Source organism: Equus caballus, chromosome 1, assembly GCF_041296265.1.
Source record: "Equus caballus isolate H_3958 breed thoroughbred chromosome 1, TB-T2T, whole genome shotgun sequence".
NCBI lineage: Eukaryota > Metazoa > Chordata > Mammalia > Perissodactyla > Equidae > Equus > Equus caballus.
Window position 1 is genome coordinate 147,162,736 of NC_091684.1, and position 18,959 is coordinate 147,181,694.

Here is an 18,959-nt window from a genome sequence, read left to right on the forward strand (position 1 = left end):
TTCTTCAATTGTATCTTACGACATGGGCTTGAATGTCTTCCTCATCATCCTTTATACAGAACTCTAGATTTATTTTCAGTTTGTCAAAGTCTCTTGGAAAATGGAATTGAGGACAATGCCCCAGATGTGGCCTGCTTAGTGCAGAGCAGTTTTTAACACTAGATTTAAACAACCCATTTGTGTTAGCTTATACTGAGAGGTTAAGAGTGATCATACCCTATTACTCTTTATTGCATATGTTGCTATTAAGTCATGTCCCTCCAATGGTTTCTTTTTCCAGTTCGTGTTTTTTTGACCCAAGTATGAGACTTTTCTTGGATAAAATTCATTTTGTTATATTTGATTCATAATAATCATCCATTCCTATCTTTTTAAGATTCTGAGTCTGTCAACCAATGCGTTTACTAGCATTTCTAGTATGTGGGCATAAAAAATGTGATTTAAAAAAATGAAACATCAGGACAAGGCTGAGGAGAAAGCCCTAAGGAATGCTACAGTGACATCATGAGACTTTGTCAAGTGCTTCAATGAAATCCAGCAGCTCTGACCTACTAACCTAATGACTCAATCATAAAGCAGATGAAGCTGACTTGGCAGATTTTGGTTCCAAGCTTTCTAGTAGCTGACAGAAAAAGAAGACTTCCACTTGAAAGGATGTTGGACACACGTGAGAGGATGCTCTCAAGTGAAAAGAACTGTGTTCCTTCTGATAAACTTTTAATTTAATACTTCATATTTAATACCGCTTACTGCCTTCACCATACTCTTAGTCACTGTCCTTTCAGCCACTGAGTATCATAAAGGTACTGAGACACAAACCTCAGCTCTGGTCATAAAGAATCAGTAGCACTTTGTAATAGTAGTCATAGTAACCCAGTCCCTGACTGCATTCTAATAATTAAGAAAAACTCTCATTGCAGTTTATCATATCACTTAATGATTTTAAATAATTTTTATATTTCAGCTTAAAAAATTGAGCTGTAATTTACATAACATAAAATTAACAATTTTAAAGTTTCTAATCAGACATTTAGTACATTCATAATGTGCAACCATCACCATCTAGTTCCAGAACACTTTTATCACTCCAAACAGAAACTCCATAACATTAAATACTCACTTCCATTCCTCCCCTCTGCTAGGTCCTGGCAACCACTAACCTGCTCCTATCTCTATGGATTTACCTATTCTGAATATTTCATATAAATGAAATCATGCAATATGCGAACGTCTTGCTTCTTTCACTTAGCATGTTTTCAGAGTTCATTCAGGTTGTAGCATGAATCAGTACTTCATTCCTTTTTAGGGCTGAATAATATTCCACTGTATGGCTACACTACAATTTGTTTATTTATTCATCCATTGATGAGACATTTCAGTTGTTTCCAGTTTTAGACTATTGTGAATAGTGTTGCTATGAACATTCAGGTACAAGTATTTGTTTTGAGTATCTGTTTTCAATTCTTTTGGATATACACTTAGGAGTGGAATTATTGGGTCACATGGTGATTCTATGCTTAACTTTTCAAGGAACTGCCAAACTATTTTCCACAGTGGCTGCACCATTTTACATTCCCACCAGCAAAGTAGAGGCTTCTAATTTCTCTACAACCTTACCAACACTTGTTATTTCCTGTTTTTTAAATTATGGTCATCCTCATGGGTGTGAAGTGGTATCTTATTGTGGTTTTGATTTGCATTTCCCCAATTACTAATGATGTTGAGCATCTCTCCATGGGTTTGATGGCCCTTTGTATATCTTCTTTGGAAAAATGTCTATGCAAGTCCTTTGCCCATTTTTGAATTATATATATATTTGAGGATCAGCTTTTCCATTTCAGCAAAAAGATGCCATTGGAATTTTGATAAGGACTGCACTAAGTCTGTACACTGCTTTAGGGAGTATTGCCATCTTAACAACATTAAGTCTTCCATCAACGAACACTGAATATTTTCCCATTTATTTAGGTCTTCTTTAATTTCTTTCAGCAATGCTTCGTAGTTTCCAGTGTACAAGTCTTAAACTTTGTGGTTAAATTTATTCCTAGGTATTTTATTCTTTTGGATGCTATTGTAAATGGAGTTATTTTCCTAGTTTTATTTTTGGTTTGTTCATTATTGGTGTATAGAAATACAACTAATTTCTGTGTGTTGATTTTAAATCTTGCAACTTTACTAAATTTATTTATTAGAACCAATAGTTTTATTGTGGATTCCCTATATATAAGATCATATCATCTGCAAATAGGGATAGTTTCACTTCTTCCTTTCCAATTTGGATGCCTTTTATTTCTTTTTCTTGTTTAATTGCTCTCATAGAATTTCTAGTAAAATGTCGAATATAAGTGATGAAAGTGGACATGGTCATGATGTATAACCCCTTTAATATGCTGCTGGATTTAGCTCACTAGTATTTTCAGAAGATTTTTACATTAATATACAAAAAGGTACTCATCTGTAGTTTCCTTTTTTCCTGTGATATCTCTTTCTGGTTTTTGTATCAGGGTAATGCTAGCCTCATAGAATTAGTTAAGAAGTGTTTGAGAAGGATTGGTGTTAATTCTTCTTTAAATGATTGGTAGAATGTATTAGTGAAGTCATTTAGTCCTAGGCTTTTCTTTTTGGGAAAGATTTTTATTACTGATTCAACCTCTTTACTTGTTTTATCTCTATTTGGATTTTCTATTTCTTCTTGAGTCAGTCTTGGTAGTGGGTATGTTTGTAGGAATTTGTCATTTCCTTTAGATTGTCTAATTTGTTAGCATACAATTGTTCAGAGTATTCTTTTATATTTTTGTAAGGTCAGTAGTAATGCTCCCTAGTTTCACTTCTGATTAACAATTAGACTCTCCTTTTTATCTTGGTCCATCTAGCTAAAGGTTTGTCAATGTTGCTGATCTTTTCAAAGAACCAACATTTGACTTTGTTGATTCCTTTGTTTTTCTATTCTCTATTTTTTAAAATTCCTGCTCTTTGGTTTGGTTTACTCTTCTTTTTCTAGGTTCTTATAGTGTAAAGTTAGGTTATTGATTGGAGATCTTTCTTCTTTTTTAATGTAGGCATTTACAAATATAAATTTCCCTGTGATTACTGCTTTCAGTGCATCTCATATGTTTTGCTATATTGTCTTTTCATTTTCATTTGATATTTCATTTTTGTAAAAAAGCCTATTCAACAATGCTGGAGTACACATAAAGTAATCAATGTACTAAACCAGCCAAAGATCACTAGATCTTTCAGAAATGCTTATAATTAAGAAAACAATTTTTTCAGATTCCTTAAAAGGTAAATTCTTCTTTGAACAGAGTTCATATCTTCCTTTATAAAGAAGAAAAATGAGAAGAGGATTTCAAACACCAGACAACATGATGTGTACACGAAAAGATTACATACTATCAATGTAATTATTTAGCATTAATTGCACAAATTCCAAGAGATAGAAGGTTCAACAGATTGGGAAATAAGGATGTGATTATCAGACATAAAGGAAAAAGAGTTTTCCTTAAGATAATAATCTCCAGGAGAAATGATAAAACTGAGAAATCAATATCACTGTAAATAACACATGTATTCTTTCTATCTTTATAACAAACAATTAGCAATGGAGCTCCTAATTATGTTATTTCTGTGAGTAGTGTGACCTAGGAGTCATCAAGTCTCCCATACATGTTATACTGAAATTTTCATTGTCACATCTGTTTTGTGTTTCTTTCTTCTTTTTCTTTCTGCCTGTGCAAGGCACATTCAACATTCCTCAAATAGCGATCAGAATATAGCTTATAATATGCTGGATGGAACATATTATCACCACATGTTTGAGGGCAGGGGCCACGTACCTCGAAATTTTCCTTTAAACATCACTAGTCTTTTAATAGCATGTTCCCTGCTCAGTACAAAACTGAATTTCATGATATTATGTTTTGAGGCACCTGCTGTATTTATTACTTCATTTTCATCCTCTCATGTAGAAGGCACATATGAAACTGGTCATTGTACATATATAAACAAATACAAGAGTGGGATGAGCATTCTTATGTCTCTTAACAGTGCTCCATACAACATTTCCCTGGTATATAAATTCTAATGAGCATGTAAGAAGATGATTTATACTAGGGGTCAACAAACCAAGGCCTGCAGGTCAAATATGGCCTGTTTTTGACCATACTTTTAGTGGAACACAGTCTCACCCACTCATTTGTGTATTGGCTATGGCTGTTTTTGCGCTACAAAGAAGAGTTGAGTAGTTGCAACAGAGAACGTATGGTCTGCAAAGCCTAAAATATTTATTATCTAGACTTTTTTAGAAAATGTGTATTGACCCCTTATGTAATGATTGAATGGAGGGACAAAGGATCAAGTCTGGAGGATGGTGAAGAAGTCTGTCTGCTTAAGTTATAAGATAAAGATAGATTCAGATAAGTATAATGTAGCCAGTGAGTTATATCTTCTTGAAGTCAAATAGTCATAATAAAGACTAAGAGAAGCACAGAATAATCTAAATGGTGAATGGGAAAGTGTATTTCTTATATTCCTAAAAGCAGATGAAAAGTCTACAAAAATTCTGATGTCCTGGAAACAGTATGGACTTTGGAGTTAGCTACCTTGAGTTCAAATCCTGAGTGTATGATCCTGGGCAAATTATCTAACACTAATGTGTCTGTTTCCTTTTCTATAAATGGGTGTAACTAATTAGCTCAAGGCTTTCTTGAAAAAGTAAATAAGGCTTAAGTAAAAGTAAGTAGCATGATTGTAGGCCCCACTGAAAACAAAAACTCAATTTCACCCTTTCTTGCTCCATAGATTAACACATTCTAAATATCACAAAAGAATGAAAATAAGATGAATGACATTTTTTATTCTGTTTCCTGGGCACAAACTCTTTGTCCTAAGTAAGGAGACCTCATCTGCCCTGAATTCAAGCTGGTTGAGTTACATCTCCCAATGGCTAAGGTAAGATAGGATGTTAGAAATAGGAAAGAGAATAGACAGGTCCCTAGAAAGAGGGTTGACAATTAGAAGCTAAATCCAAAGAGGAGTGCGACAGATTCAAACTGTATCAATCTAGATCAAGAATAAATAGTAAAATGCCAACTTATTCTCAAATGATTCAGTAGAAGTGTAGCATATACATATAGCATATAGATAAACATACATATACACACATAGTGAGTGTAAGAAAAGGAATGTATGTGTACAAATGTGGTGAAATACTAATTGATGAAACCTGAGTAGGAGCACATGGATGCTCACTGTACTATTCTTACACCTTTTCTGTGGGTTTGTAATTTTTCCCAAAAAAAGGTACCATCTCAGTTAATATTTACTGCAATCTTATTAAGTACTATATAAATTTTATGTTATACACATAGCAAGTAGTGGAATCCTAATTTGAATCTAGGTCTGTTTAAGAGGCTCTTTCCTCTTTCCTTCTACAATAGTTCAGGAACCTAATTATCATTTAGAAGATTGTTAACTTGAAAAAATATTGACTAACCTGTAAATGAATTTGTGGATTTCAATCCCAAAGCTGAGCTATCTATAGAACACACACTGGTAGATTTTGCACAAATGCATGAAATAATGGAAGAAAAAGAAGGAAAACAAATTTTTTTTAGGAAAAAAAGTTTACTTGTTACCAATTTTAGTGTTGATAAACCTTTCTCCGTACTCCACACAAATATGGAGATGTGGTTAGGAAATACCCTGTTTTCTTGTTCTACAATGAATATTAATGCCAAAAAAGATCCAGAAGCTGCTCTTCACTCAGCCATCCTAATCACAGAAATAACTATTTCCCCCGATTAATCTGTATCATGATCTATTTGATTAGGCAAAATAAATGTAAGAGAAATTGTTTCTTTTTAAGAACACAAGATGATACTTCATCCTGTTAACTAAAATGAATTATTCAGGACTGTAAGAAATACAAAAGAAGTTTAAGACAAGGTTTTCTCCACAAGGATTTGATAATCTAGGAAATAATATCCATGAAACTAATGGAAAAGATGACTAAAAACATCAAGGGCTAAACTATATAAGTCTAACATTTTGATACTATACCACTAATAAAATCATTTATTTTTCCTTTATTTGATTCTTCAAACATTTTGCTAACACTAAAGCACACAAAATCAACTACTTAATTTTTTTCCTAAAATAAATTTATGTATCAGCTCATATTATTGATTTTTCTGCCTACCTAAAACAAATGAGAAGCATTATTGATTACGACTGATCTTGTCCTGGAGGTATCTCAGGCAAAAAGAATACACAAGTATCCCAGAGGATACAGAACTAGGCAAAGCAGTTTTATTCTGCGGAGTTGTCTTATTCAAGGCAGAATTAGTATTCCGAAATGACACAGCACTACATTTATTAACATATGCTTAAAAAAAGAATGTTTTTTATGGTCATCTAGCACCTCATCTATGAAAAATGTATCTAATTACTGAAGAATAATCAATGAAAGGTTATCCCTGAAACACTAATACAGCCCAGATTATTGTAATAAAATCTACAGTAAGTAAATTTCCTTTTGAATTACATATGACAAACCTCTAGCCTGTAAATAAAAATCCCCATTTCTTTACTTGGAACTTTAGTAGCCTATGTGTGTGAGAGAGATATATATATTCTTAAGTTCTCTCTTCCTCTTCACATGCTTGAGAAACCCAGACTCTAAAATGTGAACTTGAAAAGGCTATTCAGTGTAAGCCTTCATGGTGATATTGACCAAAGGTAAAGAAGAGGAATAAAGTAGTGAGCTTGGCCAACATCATTTATTAATGCAACTTCTCAATTATATTGGAAGGTACTCTAAATGTGATTTAATAGGAACACAGAAGAACATCCTATGTAGAAATGAGCCAGGAGGATTCAGAATCACACTGCAGTAATTTGGATATTCTTTACCCTTAAAAGGGAAAGTGTTTGAAATCTTGATAAACATAGGCTTGCTTCCTTGGAACTGCTTTTTCCATTCAATGGCTTGGCCCAAATGTACTGTATACTGTAGTAAATATATTTTGATATCCATTCAAAGCCTATGTCAAAAATTATTAGTCTCATTTTATGACTAATTTGAAGCACTAACTCATCACTAATTTGTTTTCTAGAAAAATAAGATGGAGAGTACCTAATGTTATAGTTGCATATCTCAAAACATTTAAAATATTTAATATGGACTCATGGAACCTCTGCACTGTGTACATTCCACAGAATTCGTTAATTTTATGCTTATATTACACTCCTGAAATGGTATGCAGTTTTAATACCTAAAGGGAAGCAGATGTTCCCAGATTTGTCTTTTTGACAGTGGAGTGTACTAATTAAAGAAGTAGAAAGGTATAAAACAAAATCACGATAAAACAAGAGTACACAAACTGTTAAGATATCAGTTGAATTTTTTATACCCTACATGTGTTTCTTTTGTCATTGAGGGATGAAGAAACTAAATTATTCTAAGATGGGGCCGGCCCAGTTGCAAAGTGGTTAAGTTTGTGTGCTCTGCTTTGGCAGCCCAGGGTTTATGGTTTTGGATCCTGGGCACGGACCTACACACCACTCATCAAAGCCATGCTGTGATGGCATCCAACATACAAAAAAACAGAAGAAGTCTGGCACAGATATCAGCTCAAGGACAATCTTCCTCAAGCAAAAAAGAGGAAGATTGGCAACAGATACTAGCTTTGGGCTAATCTTCCTCACACTCACACATACACACACACAAAATTATTCTAAGAGCAAAATTACTATAGTATTATCATATTTGCAATTGTTCTTTTAATTTAGGAACATCACAGTATAGTTCAGCTTTAAATCTATTTGAAGTTTCAGAGATCATGACAGGGGAACTGAAGAGTGACAAAGAAGCCTCTCACCCCAAGTCACAATCATATCAAAATCTCATGGAACCTCTGCACTGTGTACATTCCACAGAATTCGTTAATTTTATGCTTATATTTTTTGAAGCTGGACTTAAATTGAACGTTATTCCTCCGCATCAGCAACCATAAGGTGTTATTCAGTCCATGGTAGCAGGACATAAGAAACAAGCACACCTGTGCACCTGTGCACCTGTGCACCTGTGCACCTACCCGCGCAGCAAGCAAGTAATATAGCTTTCTTAATCAAACCCCCCCTACCCCCCATTAAACTCCACATATGTACATTCAACACAATCTTGCCAAACCCCAAAACAAGACTAAACAATGCACAATACTTCATGAAGCTTAACCCTCGCATGCCAACCATAATAACTCAACACACCTAACAAACTTAACAGAACTTTCCCCCCCCCCCGCCATTAATACCAACATGCTACTTTAATCAATAAAATTTCCATAGACAGGCATCCCCCTAGATCTGATTTTCTAAATCTGTCAACCCTTCTTCCCCCGTTAATGTAGCTTAATAATATAAAGCAAGGCACTGAAAATGCCTAGATGAGTATTCTTACTCCATAAACACATAGGCTTGGTCCTAGCCTTTTTATTAGTTATTAATAGAATTACACATGCAAGTATCCGCACCCCAGTGAGAATGCCCTCTAAATCGCGTCTCTACGATTAAAAGGAGCAGGTATCAAGCACACTAGAAAGTAGCTCATAACACCTTGCTCAGCCACACCCCCACGGGACACAGCAGTGATAAAAATTAAGCTATGAACGAAAGTTCGACTAAGTTATATTAAATAAGGGTTGGTAAATTTCGTGCCAGCCACCGCGGTCATACGATTAACCCAAATTAATAAACCCCCCGGCGTAAAGCGTGTCAAAGACTAATACCAAAATAAAGTTAAAACCCAGTTAAGCCGTAAAAAGCTACAACCAAAGTAAAATAGACTACGAAAGTGACTTTAATACCTCTGACTACACGATAGCTAAGACCCAAACTGGGATTAGATACCCCACTATGCTTAGCCCTAAACTAAAATAGCTTACCACAACAAAGCTATTCGCCAGAGTACTACTAGCAACAGCCTAAAACTCAAAGGACTTGGCGGTGCTTTACATCCCTCTAGAGGAGCCTGTTCCATAATCGATAAACCCCGATAAACCCCACCATCCCTTGCTAATTCAGCCTATATACCGCCATCTTCAGCAAACCCTAAACAAGGTACCGAAGTAAGCACAAATATCCAACATAAAAACGTTAGGTCAAGGTGTAGCCCATGGGATGGAGAGAAATGGGCTACATTTTCTACCCTAAGAACAAGAACTTTAACCCGGACGAAAGTCTCCATGAAACTGGAGACTAAAGGAGGATTTAGCAGTAAATTAAGAATAGAGAGCTTAATTGAATCAGGCCATGAAGCGCGCACACACCGCCCGTCACCCTCCTTAAATATCACAAATCACAACATAACATAAAACCGTGACCCAAACATATGAAAGGAGACAAGTCGTAACAAGGTAAGTATACCGGAAGGTGTACTTGGATAACCAAAGTGTAGCTTAAACAAAGCATCCAGCTTACACCTAGAAGATTTCACTCAAAATGAACACTTTGAACTAAAGCTAGCCCAAACAATACCTAATTCAATTACCCTTAGTCACTTAACTAAAACATTCACCAAACCATTAAAGTATAGGAGATAGAAATTTTAACTTGGCGCTATAGAGAAAGTACCGTAAGGGAACGATGAAAGATGCATTAAAAGTACTAAACAGCAAAGCTTACCCCTTTTACCTTTTGCATAATGATTTAACTAGAATAAACTTAGCAAAGAGAACTTAAGCTAAGCACCCCGAAACCAGACGAGCTACCTATGAACAGTTACAAAGAACCAACTCATCTATGTCGCAAAATAGTGAGAAGATTCGTAGGTAGAGGTGAAAAGCCCAACGAGCCTGGTGATAGCTGGTTGTCCAGAAACAGAATTTCAGTTCAAATTTAAATTTACCTAAAAACTACTCAATTCTAATGTAAATTTAAATTATAGTCTAAAAAGGTACAGCTTTTTAGATACAGGTTACAACCTTCATTAGAGAGTAAGAACAAGATAAACCCATAGTTGGCTTAAAAGCAGCCATCAATTAAGAAAGCGTTCAAGCTCAACGACACATCTATCTTAATCCCAACAATCAACCCAAACTAACTCCTAATCTCATACTGGACTATTCTATCAACACATAGAAGCAATAATGTTAATATGAGTAACAAGAATTATTTCTCCTTGCATAAGCTTATATCAGAACGAATACTCACTGATAGTTAACAACAAGATAGGGATAATCCAAAAACTAATCACCTATTTAAACCATTGTTAACCCAACACAGGCATGCATCTATAAGGAAAGATTAAAAGAAGTAAAAGGAACTCGGCAAACACAAACCCCGCCTGTTTACCAAAAACATCACCTCTAGCATTTCCAGTATTAGAGGCACTGCCTGCCCAGTGACATCTGTTTAAACGGCCGCGGTATCCTAACCGTGCAAAGGTAGCATAATCACTTGTTCCCTAAATCTCAGAGTAAAGGGGAACTCAGGGCAAAATATAAATGTTGGGCTTTAATAATATATCAGCCTTCTGTTAATTTTCTACGAATGATTAAAAAACAGACTGTAATAAATTTCAAATTTGGAAAACACAGACATTTGTGAAATAATTGTATTATGATGCAAATTCATTTACATTGAAATTCCCGGGATATGTCAGCAATTATCAGCATGTTGTTAAAGAATTCTATCCTGTGAATCTCATTAGATAGTGATGCAAACTACAGTTGTTATCATTCTGAGAACAAAGGGATCTTGAATGAGTAATCAATAGCAACTGGCAGAAAATGAGACATTAATTATGATTCTCTCTAGTGTTTTGTCTAAGACAAGATTTCATTAAATGCTTTGTGCAACCTGAATAGTTTCAAGCCATTATCAACATTTTGAACAATATACTAATTGGGGGGAGGGAGGATGTACAGGGAAACAAAGTAAAAGAAAACCTGAGATGCTTCTATTCCTTTCCTGGGTCAATAAAAACAAACCAGCCACCACTAGCCAACTGTTATGCTGGTTCTTTTACAAGTCCCAAGTCTTATAATCTCAACATGGTCTCTCGAAGATTTAATTATCATTTTCTATACTTAAAGTGTCACGCAGGTTTGAGAAGATAATGACAGTCATCCATCAAAGCATCCTGCCAACACAATCAGCCCAATCCTTCTTGTTTAAAAAGAGAAAAAAGAAAAGAAATGAAACTACCTATATACTGTTAAGTTACTAAAACATGGCAATCTTAGCAGTTTAAGGTTCTCAATCTTCTTTAATTATCAGTACCAGAGGGAAATTTTACTATCTTAATATTTCATTTTCATTAATTTTTTTCTCTGAACTTTTCTCCTACATCAGCCAAGGAAAGATAGCAAAGTAGGAAGATCTGGGATGTAGATCAACAAAGACTTCTTGGAAACAGAAGAACTATGAAGAGGACCAGACAAAAGCTATTTTTATACATCCAGTATTTAAATAATTGCAAATACGAAATAAGAATGACTTTCTTTTAGGATTTCATAGGCTTCCATAAAGAGAGTCCTCACTTCCAAACATGTTATAAGGGATTTCTTGAAGGCAGATGCTCATGAGGTCAGTAGTGAGCATACTCTATGCATGTTCTCATAAGTGAAGACTTTTTCTGAATGTCTGAATTTAGAACTTCCTTGTCAGATAGGGCCCTCTGAAAGTCTTCCTGAAAAGCTACCAGTATGTCTTTGAGCCTTTTCTTTTGTGAATGCAAAGGAGCCAGCTATGTGAGGGGCTAACCAACATTAAAAGAACAGGAGATAAACAAATGTCATTTCTCCTTTGCTTTTGTGGAAAGTATTAACCTCTTAAAATTTTCAGCAGAGTTCTGATACTTTGAAGCCACTCCCTTTCCCTTTAATGCTAACTTTCACATCTAGTAAACTAGTATCCCCCTCCTCCCAAACCCTCGCATTTTCAAGAATACAATTAAACACAAAACTAAACATAGTACTAAGCATATAGATAAGTATGTGATACTTTTTGAACTGAAACATTGTTTACTAGACATCTTTAAAAAATTAAACTTTCTATTTTGAGAATTTTCAAATATAAACAAAAGTAGGAAAAAACCAGCACATGAACCTCATGTACCTTCCACCCAGCCTCAACAACTGTCAACATCCTGCTGCTCCCGTTTCACCCATTCTGCCATTTCTCAGTTCTTGTTACAGCCCCCCCAAACTGACAACAATCCCTATTATCATGTAACACCCTGTCTGAGGTCATCTCTCTTTTCATTTTGTTTTTCTGAGACGGTGTCTAATCTCTAGCCATTATTTAACATGTTCTTTTCTCCTGAAATAAGTTTGCAAAAGAATAAACTGACTTTTTGAAACAATGTCCCCAAAAGCACTGAGTACCGCCAAAAGTATAAATTAACAAATTTTATGGAGAGAACAGAAACAACGAAGTTTTTTCTCTGACAAGTAACCTTGGCACAAGATCTAACTCTCTCTAACCTTTTAATAGAAGCAGGAAATTAAAATTGTCTACTGCCTAATATTTCAGGGTGAGACTTTCTTCCCACAAAGTGATTTATTTTATCTATGTTCCAAACAACTTACAAAGCTCAGGCTCACTCTGCATGCAGGTGATGGTTTACTACCCTTACTAATGTACTCTTTCCTAAATCACAGGATTCAGATTCAAACAGTTTCTGAATGCCTACTGTGTGCTACCCACTGTGCATGGCCATTTCCACATGCTACTTCATGAGTGAATCATCTCTTGGACAGCTTCAACATTGATCCAACCTGCCAGTTTTTTGTCTTCTTGACGTTCTTGACTCCAACAACTCTCCAATCACTATAGAATAACCCACTCTCAAAAGGATGTTGTTAGGGGCTGGCCCCGTGGCTGAGTGGTTAAGTTCGCGTGCTCCGCTGCAGGCGGCCCAGTGTTTCGTTGGTTCGAATCCTGGGCGCGGATGTGGCACTGCTCATCAAACCACGCTGAGGCAGCGTCCCACACGCCACAACTAGAAGGACCCACAACGAAGAATATACAACTATGTACCGGGGGGCTTTGGGGAGGAAAAGAAAAAAAATAAAATCTTTAAAAAAAAAAAAAAGATGTTGTTAGTACTAGGAACCACTCGACTTCCGAAATTTTTAAGTCCAATATTCAACTCTCACATAGATTTACAGCACCATCGCTCCCTTAATACTTATTGCACTTGTTCTTTTGCCTCATGACATCCAATATCTTGACCTTTTTTTTCCCCATTCCAAGGTTTAATCATGGCTCATTTCCCTCCTTTGAAAATTAGACCACATAGTCCACTACCTTAACTATTATCTCATTCCCAATCCACCTATTGTTCTGCCGCTTATCAGCTATGAAACCTTGCATGAAGTATATAACCCCTGAGGCTTCAGGTTCTTCAGCTGTCAAATAGGAGGAATAATAATACCAGCAATAGCAGCGGCAGCAGCAACAACAATAACATTTTTTTTGTAGAGTATTCCACGGACCAAGTGAAATGTCTGTAAGGTAATTGGCACAATGCCTGGCACTAGTAAGTGTCTGATATATGTTAGCTATTATGTATTATCACTAATTTATTCAATTGACTTGCAAACCTGATCACTGTATCAATTCAATCATTTGCTGTCTAAGCTTCTACATTTAGTCTGCTGAGTACTATTGGAATAAAAATTAAAACACATATAAAAGCATACAGGTTAATGTCAATAGTAATTTCTGGTCTCCAACTTCAGATGGATTATCAACACCTCTTGGAAAGCCTTGCCACTAGAGAGCTCACGGAATTGGAAGAATACTTTATGGCCTTTTATTTCAATCAACAACAAATGCTCTAATCCCTCTATTATAAAAACCCCAGTAAAGTGAATGTCTAGCCTCTGTTTGAACACATCCAGTGAGAAGGAAGTCACTACCTATTAAGGTTGAATATTCCATCCTCTGTACTATAAGAGCATTCCTTTTTACATTAAGTTATAATCAGGATTGTTAATTCCTATCCATTGTCCAAAGTTTTAACCTTAAAAAAACAAACCAAATTATGCTTCAGATATTTGAAGACGCTTCTCATGTTACTAGAGTCTTCCGTTCTTAAAAGTAAATAGCCCTTAGTCCTTTAATCATTTTTCCAATGCAAGAGTTGCAAGTTACTTTACTATTTGCAAATTCTTCTCTGAATGAGTTTTAGTTAACTTATGCCTGTTTTGAGATGCATTTGTTCAGAATGGTATACAATATCAACTTACTTGTTCTAAATATGATGTTTCTAATAATTCAACCTAAGGCTAAGGTCTTTACTATTAGATTTGTTGTTATATAAAGAAATATCCAAACTGGTCTTTAAAACAATTAGCTTTAATTAATCCTCTTGGGAAAACAGCAGGCCAGTATAATACGGACTGGCTACATATGAAAGCCTCTAATTCTCTTAATTTGTCAGAAATACATACCTGAGTAGGAAAAAATCATGCTTCAATGGAAAGTTTTTGCATTATCTAGTATTCTGTGAAGGGCCAGACAGAAAATATTCAAGCTTTGTGGGCCATACTGATACTGTCTATGTTATAACTACTCAACTCTATCCTAAAAGCAAGTCAGGAGCCATAGCCAACATGTAAATGAGTGGGCATGGCTATGTTCTAATACAACTATTCACAGAAATAGAAAGGGGTGAAAATATTTGGCTGGTAGTCACACTTTGCTGACCCCTGATCTAGAGAGCATCTTTCCAGGTTATTTGATTCTCATTGCATGGGAGCTATTTTACAATTCTATGAGTTGTAGATAACTGATAGCAATGTAAAATAATTCTTATCTATAGACCTGCAAAAAAGTTCTGTCCAGTGAAGGGATAAACAACCCTCCCTGACCCTCAATACCTCTACCACCCTCCTCCAAAGGTGGGAAAATTTTTTGCCTCCATTTGAACATTAAATTCCATAATTTTGATCTATGAATGTGTCTGTTTTTGGACACTCTTTTGAACTTGTTCTGAAACCTTAGAAATTTCTTTACTGATGAGATAAAATCTATATACATGTCCATTGTTATATCTGTAGGAGAGTCATGATTTTACTTATTTTTTTTAAATTAGCTATTAACCCCTGCAATGTGCTATTGTTATATGATAACTAAGAATCTGTCTAAACTACCTCCTAGCCTACTTTTTTTCATATGTGACCCAGAGCAATATTAGCTCAAATAGTTTCCTTGACTCCAGTGTAGGGGAGCAAAATTTCCCACCCTAAAATGTTTCTCTTTGGCAAAAGAATTATTTTAAGCTGATTATTTTTAAGACAAGAAAGACTCAGGAAGTTTTGCTTTTTACCTCTCTCTTGTGCCCCCAAAAACTTAGATCAAGGACTTGTTCTAGGAAGAAGAGCTATCATTAGAGATATCTACAAAGAGTATGACCTACGTGTGGTAGATTGGGGGAAACTTAGCAAGGCCTGTTTGATCAGTCCTCTCTGTGTCCCATTGTCTCTGCATTGCACGGCAAACAACTGTTTACCAAACATTTGCTTTTCCCATCTTCCTCTAAGCTCTTTTCCTCCTAGAACCCTACTCCCTTCTCCTAAGCTCAGGATGGCATAAAAACTTCAACTGCCTGACTGTTGGGGAATCTCCTATCTTTGGGGTTCCCATAGATACATAATTAAATTTGATTTTCTCCTGTTAATCTATCTGATGTCAATTTAATTCTTAGACCAGTCAGAAGAATTTAGAAGGGGTAGAGGAGAAATTTTTCCTCCCTGACATCTGTTTATAAATTCTCTTGTATATCCTGAACCAGAGCTTAACTTTCCTAAGAAACACTTGTATTTTTTCATCATGCCATGTGTCCAATCCTAAATCCTTACATGATAAAGTACACACTTTTTGGTTAGGCATTCAAGCCTCATCCTTAGAATGCAAACATCTCACATTGTTCCCCTAAATAAATATTTCATTCAAGCCAAACTAAAATGCTACTATTCCTAGAACACACATTCACTTATTTTTTCACTCAAAATTCATTCATTCAAAAGGTATTCATTGATATTTTCTATTTGTCAGGCACAGAGCTATATGTTGGAAATACAATGAACAAGAAGCCACTGACCCTGCCCTCACAAAGCCTATAGTTTTGGTGGGAGAAAATTAAGGAAACAGCTATAAAGTGTTGGATGTTACTGCCTCTATTTCATTAGTCATATGTTCTCTTTCCCCAACATGTCCTCCTCTCGACTCTCTCAAATTTTTACCCATCCTCTAAGACTTTAGGGTTCTATACTTCCTTTGCAAAATCTTCTCTGTATCAAAATCACATTCATTTCTCTCTTCTGAGTTCTAATTTACATCTGTGCTACTTATTCGAGATTTACTATGGATCATCTTATTATTTTAGTTAGCTTTCCGTGTGTACATAGCTGGTCTCCGCCAACCAGAATGTAAGTTTCTTGAGGACTGATACTAATTCCTTTACTCTGTTGCCTGGCCCAGTTACTTACATATGGTAAAACAAGCAAATACTTGTTGATGCAATTCTTTATCTTTTAAGCAAGTCTGTAATGTGTGAAGTTGTTTCCTTGACATTTTTCACCCAGTAAAAAAGAAGCAAGGAAGAAAAAAATAAAGCATTTAAATAGTTAGTGCATTTGATCTGCTTAAAACGAAAGTTGCAACAAATTTTTGCAAATTGGGAATGCTGTAATTATTAAGGGCACAAAGGCGTTAGGGAATAACGGATTCTTACTAAAAATGAAGAACAGAAAAATTGCAAAAATCTGGCCAGTAAAATGTTAAAATACAATTAATACATTACGTTGTGGGATAAAGATCTGTGTATTTAGTCAGGATACACCACTACGTTGGCATATTGAATATTTTAGGCTAAGGAGTTTGAGAAATGGGCAGAAGCAGGAAGGTCACTCTGACCTGCCACTGCCCCCCCCCCCCCCCCCCCATCGCACTCCACCCCCCTTCTTTCCTGAGACAGGCCATAACATCCTCATGTGAGAGATGCCCTCCCTGTACCTGGAGGAAAGGAGCATCCTTATCTCCAAAGACAAAGGGATGCCAAGAAGAATCCTAACGAACAGGCCTTACTGAGTTCCCCCCAGTTTACTACAATTACCTCATAATCCTTAAGCTGTCGTATTCCTCCATGACTGTCTGCACTTCAACCAACCTAGCATAAAAGTATACAGGTTTCTTTTGGTCTTTGTTTCCTTATGAAGGCTCCCATGTCATGTAAAACTTCTATTAAATAAGATTGTATTCTTTTCTCCTGTTAATCTGTTAACTTAATCCTGTTAATTTGTCAGTTTGCTTTACAGACCCAGCCAGGAACCCTAAAAAGGTTGAGGAAAACTTTCCTCCCCTATAGCAGTAAGACTTTCTTATATTATGATATCTGAGGCTGGATAACTATTCCATTGGTCTCATCCTTTAGGGTTTTCTCTAAATATACTGTCAGAAATCACCCCATCAAGTAACACAATTCAAACTCTAACACTGTCAGATCTCACTGGCTAAGGAAAATTGTTGTCCTTAGAACAGAAGCTTTATCAGGGAAGGCCGCAGGAAGAGAAAGAAAGAAAAACAAAGAGAAGTAGCTACACCACAGGTATCTTTTATGGAGCAGCTTGTAATCATGTTACCAACTAGAAATGATCCGGTTCTTGAAATTACCATAGAATTACAAGTCTAGAAGGGATTGGAAATTTGTTCATCCACTACACTTCAACCTCCTGAAGAGAAAAACCATAGAAGCCTTGGGTAATGTTATTATAGAGTTGCAGGAGTTCTTTCTATATCCTAGACATCAGTCATTTGTCAGATAGATGTTTTGCAAATACTGACTCCCAGGTTGTGGTTTGTCTATTCATTTTTTTTTTTTAGCCTATGCCTTTTGACAAACAGGAGGATTTAGTTTTGATGAAGTCTAATTTATCATTTTTTTAATTTTGTGTTTTTTTTTCTTTCTGTATTCTGTGTAAGAAAGCTTTGTTTACTCCCAAATTAAGGAGGTATTTTCCTATGTTTTCTTCTTAAAGCTTTGGAGTTTTTTTTGTTTTTGTTTTTGTTTTTTTGCTGAGGAAGATTGGCCCTAAGGTAAATCCATGCCAATCTTCCTCTATTTGTAGTGGGTACTGCCACAGTTTGGCTGCCAAAGCGTGGTGTAGGTCTGTGCCCAGGAGTCGAACCCAGGCTCCAAAGTAGAGTGTGCTGAACTTAACCACTAGGCCATGGGGCCAGCCCAAAGCTTTGCAGTTTTAACATTTACATTTCGGTCTAGGATCCATCTTTTTTTTTTAAAGATTGTCACCTGAGCCAACATCTGTTGCCAATCTTCTTTTTCTTTTTTTTGCTTCTTCTCCCCAAAGCCTCCCCAGTACATAGTTGTATGTTCTAGTTGTAGGTCCTTCTGGTTGTGCTATATGGGGCGCTGCCTCAGCATGGTCTGATGAATGGTGCCATGTCCACACCCAGGATCCAAACTGGTGAAACCCTGGGCCACTGAAGTGGAGTACGCAGACTGAACCACTCTGCCACGGGGCTTGCCCCTAGGATTGATCTTGAATAATTTTTGTTTTTAGTGTGAGAGGACTGACTCATATTTGTCCATATGAATATCCATTCATTACTGTATCTTTTATTAAAAAATCTTTCCTGTCTCCATTGGACCACTTTGGCAAATGCTGTTGAAAATCAAATGGACAACCTAAGTGTGGGTGTCCTGTTGGGCTCTATTCTGTTCCAACATCATATTTCTCAATTATGTCAGTACTGTGCTGCTTAATTACTATAGCTTTAAACTAAGTAGGAGAGTCCGGCAGCATAAATTCTCCTACTGTGCTCTTCACTTTTCAAGACTGCTTTGGGTATTCTAGGTTCTTCGTATTTCCAAAGAAATTTTAAAATCAGCTTGTAAATTCCTACACACACAAGAAAAATCCTTGGGGGGT

The 18,959-nt window shown here is 36.0% G+C and overlaps 1 protein-coding gene across 17 annotated transcripts in view; it reads right to left on the bottom strand.

Moving 5' to 3' along the window:
* The window catches only part of TCF12 (transcription factor 12), a 351,415-nt gene that overhangs the window by 80,387 nt on the left and 252,069 nt on the right, over positions 1–18,959 (bottom strand). The window lies entirely within an intron of this gene.